Consider the following 9973-nt stretch of genomic DNA (forward strand, 5'->3'; position numbering starts at 1 on the left):
GCGGCGGCAGCGGCGGCGGCGGCGGCGGCAGCTCTAGCAAGCACCAGACACAAGGGCAAGCTCAGCGCCGCGGAGGCCCCGCCCCCACGCTGGCCAGGGTTAGGCCCCGCCCCCCGGCCAATAGAGGCGCATCCGCCCACTGGGCCCGGCCAATGAGAACGAAGGATGGGCGGAGACAAGCGCCGGGAAAAACAAACAGGCTTCTCAAGGACCCTTCGGGCAGGACGAGCTGAAGCCCCCTTTCAAGCACTCTCAGCTGGCCTCACCTCCGCCCCGACTTCGGGCCCGAAGTGACGGGGGCAACCGCCCCCTTCCTTCATCAGCGCTGCGCACTGGGCAAGAATTCAGCCTATCGCCACCGCGAGGGGGCGGGGCTAGCCCTGGCCCCTGCAGGTTCTGGAAACCGCGGTGCCAGCGCTGGGTCCTGGGTGCGAAGTTCTGAGCGCATTTGGACTCCTAGCGCAGATGGTGGCTGCCCCGGCCCACTCACCAGCTGCGACTGCCATCCCTGAGCTCCGAGCAGCAAAAGGGAAAGATGGCAGAGGGCGTGGGAGACGCTAAGTATAGGGAGCAGAACACCTACCTGCCCACCAGAGCTTGTGTGGCAGAGAAGTTAGCAGTGGAGAAAAGTAAGAGTTGTGATTTAGGCCAGGCGCACATCTCCGAACCTGGTGGGGGAGAGCGTGGGCACTGGATGCACTCAGACCCCGGTGCAAATCTCATAGCTGTCACTTGTTGCTTAATATTTGATGACGTATTTAAACGTCTATGTCTGGAGCATCTTCCGCTGCAAAACAGGGATAACAATAGTGTTTAACTCTTACGGTGGTTAGGGTTAAATAAGAAGGCGAACATTTAAGTGCAGAGCCACCGCATGTGTAAAGGCATTATGAATGTATCTCGAGGAGTAAAATGGGATTTTTCTCATTTCTGGTAGCAGGAAATCTTTGCAAGTCTTCTTGGAAGCTTTAGAAAATTCTTAGGAAGAGCTAGAAGCCGAGCCGTACTTGCCTCTCAGGTGCAACCAAAAATGACAGAAAAGCACACTTAAATCTGCAAAGAACCACCACTATAAATCAGAAGCCTGGAATTTGTACTTTAGAAGGCATAAATGAGTCAGACATAACTTAATCAGAAATTGTTTTGTAATTAGCTTAATTCCCAGGTTTTTTCTTATAAACATTTTTAATTGGACAAAATTAACAGATGATGGACTAGTTCAGTATTGTTAAATCAGTCACACCATAAATAAAGTCTACTTTGTGTTGAAGAACCATACAATAGAAACCTTCAAGCAACAAGACAGAAGGAAAGATGAGAAGCAAAATCAATATTGATGCCCTTCACTTGCTCGCATTCCTACCTTACTTTGCCACAACCTTTTACAAATTCAACCCTTGCCTTTTAACAAATGACCCATTTATTTCTCTGTCCACCCTTCTCCCCAGGTTCTCAAAATTAAGGTGCAAAATATCCACAAGAAGACTGCAAGCAGGCTCTGAAAGAGGATGTGTGAATAACCTTATTGTAGAAAGTAGCTGCCTACTGTGTTTCAGCTGTTACTAAAGTCAGAAAGTCCAATAATACTCCCATCATTTCAAACATTGTGAACATCAAAAGGTGATATTCTAATATTATTGACTCTTGCTTAGTTTTTATGCCAAGAATATAATAAATGGAAAGGCCAAAGAAAGAATGAGGTTTCCTTCTTAAAATGTAGTTGGGATTCCTAGGTCTTAGTACCTTCTGCTTTTCCTGTATTAGCTTGGGAATGTATTAAGCTCCTCTGACCTTCAGCGTCCTGCTGTGTGTTGTGGAGCTGCATTTGCTCACTTCTAAAGTCATCATGAGCTTAACAAAATTGTTATTCTAAGATTGTTTCATACAAGAAGATAAATCATTTGAATATGAATATTTCAGCATCTGTGATATTCTGAAATAGATCATGTTTTGGTTCTTGTTGATGATTTATTAGATCAAGGACCATTTTTGAACTGGCCTCTAACCTTGCTACTCAATACGTGGTCCTCAGAATAGCAGCAGCAGCACCTGAAAATGGGTTAGAACCTCGGGCCCTGCACAGATCTCCTGAGTACAGTCTTCTTCCCTGCAGTAAGGTTCTGTTCCAAACGTGGGTCAGCACTGGGTGTCTACACAGCCTTGCAACCCACCCCCACCCGCACCCCACCTAAGGGCTCACAGAATGAAGATAGAAAATGACCAGGGCGTTCTTCATGCATTACTATAATAACTAAGGGGACTCAGGGTCGTCTTCAGAATACACAAATGGTTCTCATAAATTAGAAAGCATTATTTATTTTAGCTAATAGTTTCAGAGAAGTTTGAAAGTTTGATTATGGTGAGAGCCATACACTTTAGTATGAGGAGAACACTCTTTAATCCACACACCCAGAGGGCTGGAAGACAAAGCTCGTATATCCTCCATTTCTGGGGACCCACAACTCTGCTGATTTGGATAATAATGGCATCTTTATGTATGAAGAATGAGTTCCATTTTCTAAGTAATCTATTCTTAGGCAGTGTTAATCAGTTAATTTTAAACTAGTGTTTATTCAGTGGTAGCAAGGTCTTCCAATGTTTTAGAAAAAATAAACCTTGTGGAAATATAGATGTGTCATTGTATTAATTCATGTGTGAGGCTCAACAGTTCTTAGCATTAATGTTTTAAAATATATTCATTTAATAGGTTGAAAGCCATTGTGTGCAGTACTGTTCTGTGATAGTGGATGTATAAATTGCCTTGCTTTTTGGAATCATCAATGAATTAATTTCATAAATTGCCAAAAGATGGCATCTATCCCTACATCCCTACATACAATAGGTTTAAATACTAAGGCTGCATGGAAATTTTGCTGACCTTCCTTCCAATTAATCCCTGTATTTTCTTTCACTTCATGGGAGAAAACATTTCTCAATATTTAATTTAAAATTTTAACAACATTGGAAAAGGAGAGAAATTAATGCTTTACTATATATACAAGCCATTTATTAAGCATGCTTTTCGTTAAATATATTTCGTAAATTTCCCTATCTTGACTAGGATGGCCCTGCTCATGTATACTACCATGAAGTTCAACTGGAGTTCCTCCTCTCTTAATTGTACCAGGGGTATTTTATTTCTGTCATGGTAACAACAAACTGAGCCATGCTTATCTTGTACAGTGTGACTATTTCTATAGCATTTTGAAAGAATTCAAACTAATCAATCTTGAAATCTTTATGCCTTTTACCCTAGTGAGAACAAAGTAAATTGTTACAAATTTAATTGTAGTAAAAGTTATTAAAATGAACATAGAAACGCTACTAGGTGTGGCTTTTGTATCTGTGGATAAATATTCTAAGATTGTTTTAACTTTGTTAGTCAGAATATTTGTATTTTTCTTTTAGAATATGAAATTTGGGTGAAATATGAAAATATTTTTAATATACAATCATTCTACACACCCAGGACTCAAAAATCTAAAGATCTATGCTAAATTGACTCTCATAGCAAATTGACTCATAGTAAATTGACCTAGAAAAAGAAATTTCATGGCCTGGTGAAAATGTAGACCGTTGTGTAAGAAAATTAGCTCATCGAGTAGCAGAAGCATTGATTGCCGTTCTGTGCGCGGTACAGGCTTTTACATGTGGTGCCAGCAGGTCGTGTTCAAGATGCGACCAATTCCCGGCACACTATAGGCAGCGTGATGCATAGCACAGGAGGGGGTACAGCGCCTGCATGTGTATGTAGGTAATGCTTCGGAAAGGTTACAGCAATATTAAATTCGTTTAAATAAATTTGAGCTTAGTATTTTACTACTGTCTATAAAATGTTTAGTGTATTTCTTCAGAATTATGGCCTTTCATTTTACCCATCCCACCCCAAATGTCTCATTACTACACTTTCAGCTGATGTTGATGGCGTTGTACAAAGCGATGAAAAGAAATTCACAGATATTCAGAAATTTGCAGCCTCAAGATGAGCCCTTTCTGGTTGTTTGCGCAGACACATCGAGTAGCAATATGGTCAACATTTACACATGCTCTCATTTTAAAACATGCAATCATAATATGTAGAGTGAAAAATGACCTTATGATCTAACAAGGAATAAAGCGTATCTCTACAATGATTAAATATGAATGATCTAAGGTATGTGGCCATGATACACCTTCTTGAACTCGTCAAGAGAGAGAGCACCTTACCCTACATTTCTCTATTCCCCCAAACAAGCTAAATATTACTCAGCTTTATAGAAGACTCATATGATTCTGGAACTTACCAGCTCATAATCTCTAAGATAGAAGTTTTACAATGTCCACTAATAAGTGGAAATTTATCCTGAAGACAAATTTCAACTTTTGGACAAAATTGTATTAAAATGGGCTTATTAAAAACAAAATGGGGGGCCAGGGAGATGGCTCAGTGGAATAAGCACTTACCAGGCAAGCACAGGTGCCTGAGTTCAATAGCTGGTTCTGAAAAACAAAAAACAAAAACAAAAATAAAATAGAGCCAGCCAAATAGCTCAGTGGATTAAAGCACCTGCAAGCAGGTGGCTGGCCTGCCTTGCTGGCCCCGCCCCTGGGGCACACTGAGATAGTGGTTGAGACTGGGCGTGGTGGTGCACGCCTGTAATCCCAGCACTTGAGAGGCTGTAAACAAGTGGATCATAATGAGTCCTATCTGGTAGTGAGACTCTGAGCACCTTGTAGACCCGTCCCCAAAAAAAATATGAAAAAATAAAAAAAAATAAAGTTATAAAAAAAACTGAATAAAGAAAAGCAACAACAGCATCTTCTTATTCAGTAAAGCCAATTTTATGGCTGGCTTATTGTAATATGATTTCATGTATGCAGCCTTTCTTGGAACACCTTTCCTAGAGAGCCCACCTACGAATTTTCCTTCAGCAAGGAGTCTCAACTGTTATACTGTCAGTGAGAAACCTTCATGGTCCTTCTGCCTCCTGCACACACCCCACATGACACTCTTTGAACCCCTGGTTCTACATATTCCTCCAGCCCTTTATAAACCCAGACAGATGTCTATCACTTAAATCATGTGCTGAGTTGTGGGTTGGCTTGTTCTCAACTAGCATATTTTTTGTAAGAATGAAGAAGCTTTGGCTTATTGACTGCAGTTTAAGCTACTGCAAAACAACAGGAATATAGCAATCCCTCAATATGTGTTTGAGCAAATGAATGGGTATATCCATCCAAAGCTGATTACACTGGTTTAATGTGTACAAACTCAGATTCTTTTATCATTGCTCTTTGAGGTTCTTTTTCCTAGGCACCATTTCATTAATACACCAGTCTCAAGAATGCTACATTTAAATAAAAAAACACTTAGATGCTATGTACAAAAGGAGTTTATACGGCTGCATAAAAGTACACACTATGTTAGAATAAGTAGTGTAGACATACACGTCCTCGCCACTATTGACTACTTCATGACTATTTCTGATTTTTCTCAACTACCAGTAGTTTTGAATAAGTCGCAGAAATAGCTGCTGTCCGTCATTTTCATAGCATGTGTGTGCTTTAGGAGTCACTGATTGATTTTAGTATAAGTGCTTGTGCACCCTTGTTTTAGGATGTTTTTATAATTGTATTTATACTTACCATAATTTCTCTTAGAAATGTTATAGAGGACTTCAATGGAATCAGCCAAGCCAGGCTAATAATACTGAAATAAACATAGTTGTTGCAGATTGACATGAGAAGCCACACTGGTAACTCACAGAGCTGAGATAGAGAAATTGGAAAGAAAAAAAAATCGTAATTTTTACATGATTTTTGATGACTCTAAGATAAATTATGAGTTACAACTCCAGTATTTTATCAGCCAATTTGCTCCACATCACTAAGCGATGTATACTGTTTTTTTTTAATTTTAAAAAAGAAAATATAAAACAATAGAGCATCATTAAACATAAAACTAATATTTACCGAAAGGAGAAAAATATTGGAAAAGAGTTTAGAAATACCAGCTAATAGTACCACTGTAAAAACTATGACTTGTTTGGAAAGTGTAGGTCAGAACTGTACTGATATTTCATCTCTTTCCAGTCAGAATGACCATCATATGAACTTTTTAAGAAAAGAAAGGAATACTAGTGCTGATGTAAGCGAAATGCCCTTGTACACCATTGGTGTAAATGTAAAGTAGTAAAACCAGCATGGAACTCACTAGGAGATTTCTCAAAAAACTATAAGTAGATGTGCTGCGTGAGCCAACTGGCATACGTGTGTATTTTCAAAGGAAGTAAATTCAGCATACTATAGAGACATTTCGGTGATGTATGAATACGAAAGATTACGGTGGTGATTCCTAATAGCTAAGCTGTGGGAACAGCCTAGATGTCCACAAACAGAAGAATTGATAAAGAAAACTTAGCATATGTACGCAATGAGGTATGATTCAATCATGATTTGTAAATTTGTAAAAGTATTTGTATGTTTTGTAAAAAGAACACAATCAAATGACCTGGAGAAAAATTGCTGGAACTCAATATAATCATTCTCAGCAAAACTAAGCTCACAAAGTAAAAAAATGTGCGTGATTTCTGACAAAAATTGCACTGAGGAGAGTAGGGGTAGAAGGGAAGCAGGAATGACTGACATATAGTGTGTATGTGTGCCAGGTACCCAACATGAATGTAATCATTATTTAGTACAAAACACACTAGTAAAAAGGAAACTAAAAAGAAAAAGAGGGCCAGCAGATAACTCAGTGGTCTAACCACCTGCCTGGCCAGTGCAGGGGCCAAGGTTCAATCCCTGTACTGCATGCACTGCAGGCCTGTGCTGAGCTGGCCACCAAAACCAGGCATGGTGGCGCATGCCTATAATCTCAGTGCTGGAGAGGCTGAGGCAGGAGGAACACTAAGAATCTGTACTGTGTAGCAAGAACCTGTATCAAATAAATCTTGTTATATAGGTCTTGCTTTATCTTGATCTTAACTAGCCAGCAGAAAAGTATAAAAATGAGGTATAAAAAGTAAAGCCATATTAATATGCTGAGCTGTAAAGGGCTCAACTCAACAACTTCTGACATTGCCAGTTCTGTGGGTAACCTACTACTATTATGGACTACTGGACTAGATTGGATTATTTTGCTGAATTCATGCACCTATAATATTTAAATGACAATGGAGTGGGGCCGGGGAGATGGCTCAGTGGAATAAGTGCTTCCCTGGCAAGTGCAAGGGTCTGAGTTCAATCCCCGGTTCCACCAAAAAAAAAAAAAAAAAGACAATGGAGTTCTCTTCTCTGACAAAACCAAACAAAAAAAAGAGCTATAAATGAAAGTCCATTTTGTATGTGTATATGCAAAATAGGATAGATAGGAGCTACTTTCTCTTAATTCTATGGGCAGAAAGATTTGTGCTAATAGTGTTTGGAAAGATTTGTGCTAACAGTGTTTAGACAGGATGTCATGTCTGCATCTTGTACTATAAATAACCACTACGAAGACAACAATATGCAATGAATTCATCGTTGAAGCTGTCCTACTAATCAGTTTTGAAACTATCTCATTGCTATTTATTTCTCAATAAAATTAATTTAAAAAACTATTTTTTAAAAAAGAAGAATTTAAAAATAAATGAGTGAAGCTATATGCAAAAACAAAGAAAAGGGAACAGAAAATAAAAGGTAGTACCTTAGTAAGAGCAAATGGGATTAGGAGAAGAAATGGGATGAAAAAGAGAATGGCAACAAGAATGACAATAATCAAGATATGTTTTATGCATGTCTCAATGTGTCATCAAAAATCCCTTCAATCTGTAGTAATAATATGCACCAATAAAGAATGATATGGCTCGTTTCCTAGAGCTGTGCTTTCCACTAGGTAGACAACATTTGAAAGTAGATATTTAAAGTACAATCTAAATTAATTAAAATTTAATTAAAACTCATGCATGTTAGTCATACTAATAAAATTTTAACTTCGAAGTAGTCACCAGTGGCTAGTGTCTTCCATATTTGACAGCACTGAGGACATTTTCTTCGTCACAGAAAGTTTTACTGGAAATAGACGTGCTCAGTATAAAATCTCTATTACCCTTATATGCTGAGAATTATGCAGCAGTCCTCCCTTTTCCACCGCTTCACTGTCCACTGCTTTAGGTCCTGAAAATCAGCTACAGCTTAAGAATATTAAATGGGCAATTCTAGTAATAAAACTGTTATTCATTTTAATCTGCTTTAGTTGTAGTTCATTGTGACTATTATTCTGTTCTATTACTTTATGGTTCTATTATTTATAAGTTAAATTTTATCACTCGTATGTATATGTATACAGAAAAGAAAAGATGGTGGATGTGGGATACAGTACGATCTGTGGCTTTTACTTGCAGTCTTGGAACATATTACTCATGAATAAGTAGGCACTAATATATGTCTCCATAAGCACGCTTATTAACAGAATCAGCTTGAATAATTATGGAAGCTGGGAAGTTCCAAGACAGCCAGCAAGCTGAGCACCCTCAAGAGCCTCTGATAGACTGGGGAGAATAGCTCACTGGTCTAAGCACCTGTCTGGCAAGCACAAGGACCCAGCTTTCATCCCTGGAATCACATGCAGTGCCAGCCCGGGAACCATGGTCGTGCTGTGCCAGCCACCAGTGTGGTGGTGCAAACTTGTAATCCCAATACTGGGGAGGCTGAGACAGGAGGATCACTATGAGTCTGAATTGCATGGTGAGGCCCTCTATCAAATAAAGAAATAATAATTTGTAAAAGCCAATGATGTAGTTCTTCTCTGTGATTGCTTGTCTTATGTGCTAAATTCCCTAGTAACAGATGCTCAGGTGGCTGGGAACACATTAGTTTTGGGTTCGTGTTAGAGGGTGTTTCTGAACAGATTAGAATTTGCACCAGTTATCTGAGCACAGAAGGCCCATCCCCTGTGGTATGGGTGGCCATCATCTTGTTGGTTGAAGTTTTGAATAGAACTAAAAGGTGAATGAGGAGCAAATTCTCCTGAGAATGTAGCATTCTCCCTCGGAGCCGGAGCATTCCTTTCCAGCTCTGAGACCTCAGAGTTACTCCTGGTTATAACACAGCCAGGTTTCCCCTGCCATCCTCGCTAGCTTTGAAGTCTCCTGAATCCCTGAATTACAACATCACTTTTTGAGTTCTCCATCTTTCAGACAGCAAACTGTGGGACTTCTCAACTTCTACCATCAGTTGATTCAATTCGTACAATAAATTGCCTATGGAATGTGTTTCTCTGCAGAACCCTAATTCATATCCCATGCCCAGATCAAAAGGCTAAAAAAGACTGGAGTCTCAACCCAAAAACTGTCAGGTAGAGAGAGAGAATGCCTGTGTACAGTCTTTTATTCTGTTCAGGTCTTCACCAGGTTGGGAGAGACTCGCTCACGCTGGAGAGAACCTCAGCTGTACTCTGCCTATTGACTCACGTGTTAAGCTCATCCTGAAGCACCTTCAACAGACACACCCAGAAATAATGCTTACCCACACGTGCATGTACCCCGTGGCTCAGCCAAAAGGACATCTTTCAAGTGGTAAATATCATATTAGCATTCATCATTGCTAACTAGTAATTTCACAAATCTATGTCTAAATTCAGACACTGTAATTCAGGAAAAAAGATTTATTTCTCAGATATACTAACCTGCAAACTAATGTATTTTGTTTATTTTACTACAGGACAGTGTTTTTCTTAGTAGACAGAAAAAACATTAATTCTCTAGGCAGGAGGTGGAATGAGAAAACTTCCACTGAGTGTGACTTTGTATTATGGTCTGTCGATCTAACTCAGGATGAACGTGTACCATTCTGATCTCCCCTTTGCAAGTGACACTAATATAAATGATATTAGCTTAAGAAAATAGAAGAAAGAAAATGCTACCATGTGCTTTAATTTTAAAATCTGGGGGGCGGTGAGGAGAGAAGAATCTAGATTATTCTATGGCTCGGTGATTTTTTTTTTTTTTTTTTT

This window comes from Octodon degus, unplaced genomic scaffold (genome assembly GCF_000260255.1).
Source record: "Octodon degus isolate 3935 unplaced genomic scaffold, OctDeg1.0 scaffold00066, whole genome shotgun sequence".
Lineage (NCBI taxonomy): Eukaryota > Metazoa > Chordata > Mammalia > Rodentia > Octodontidae > Octodon > Octodon degus.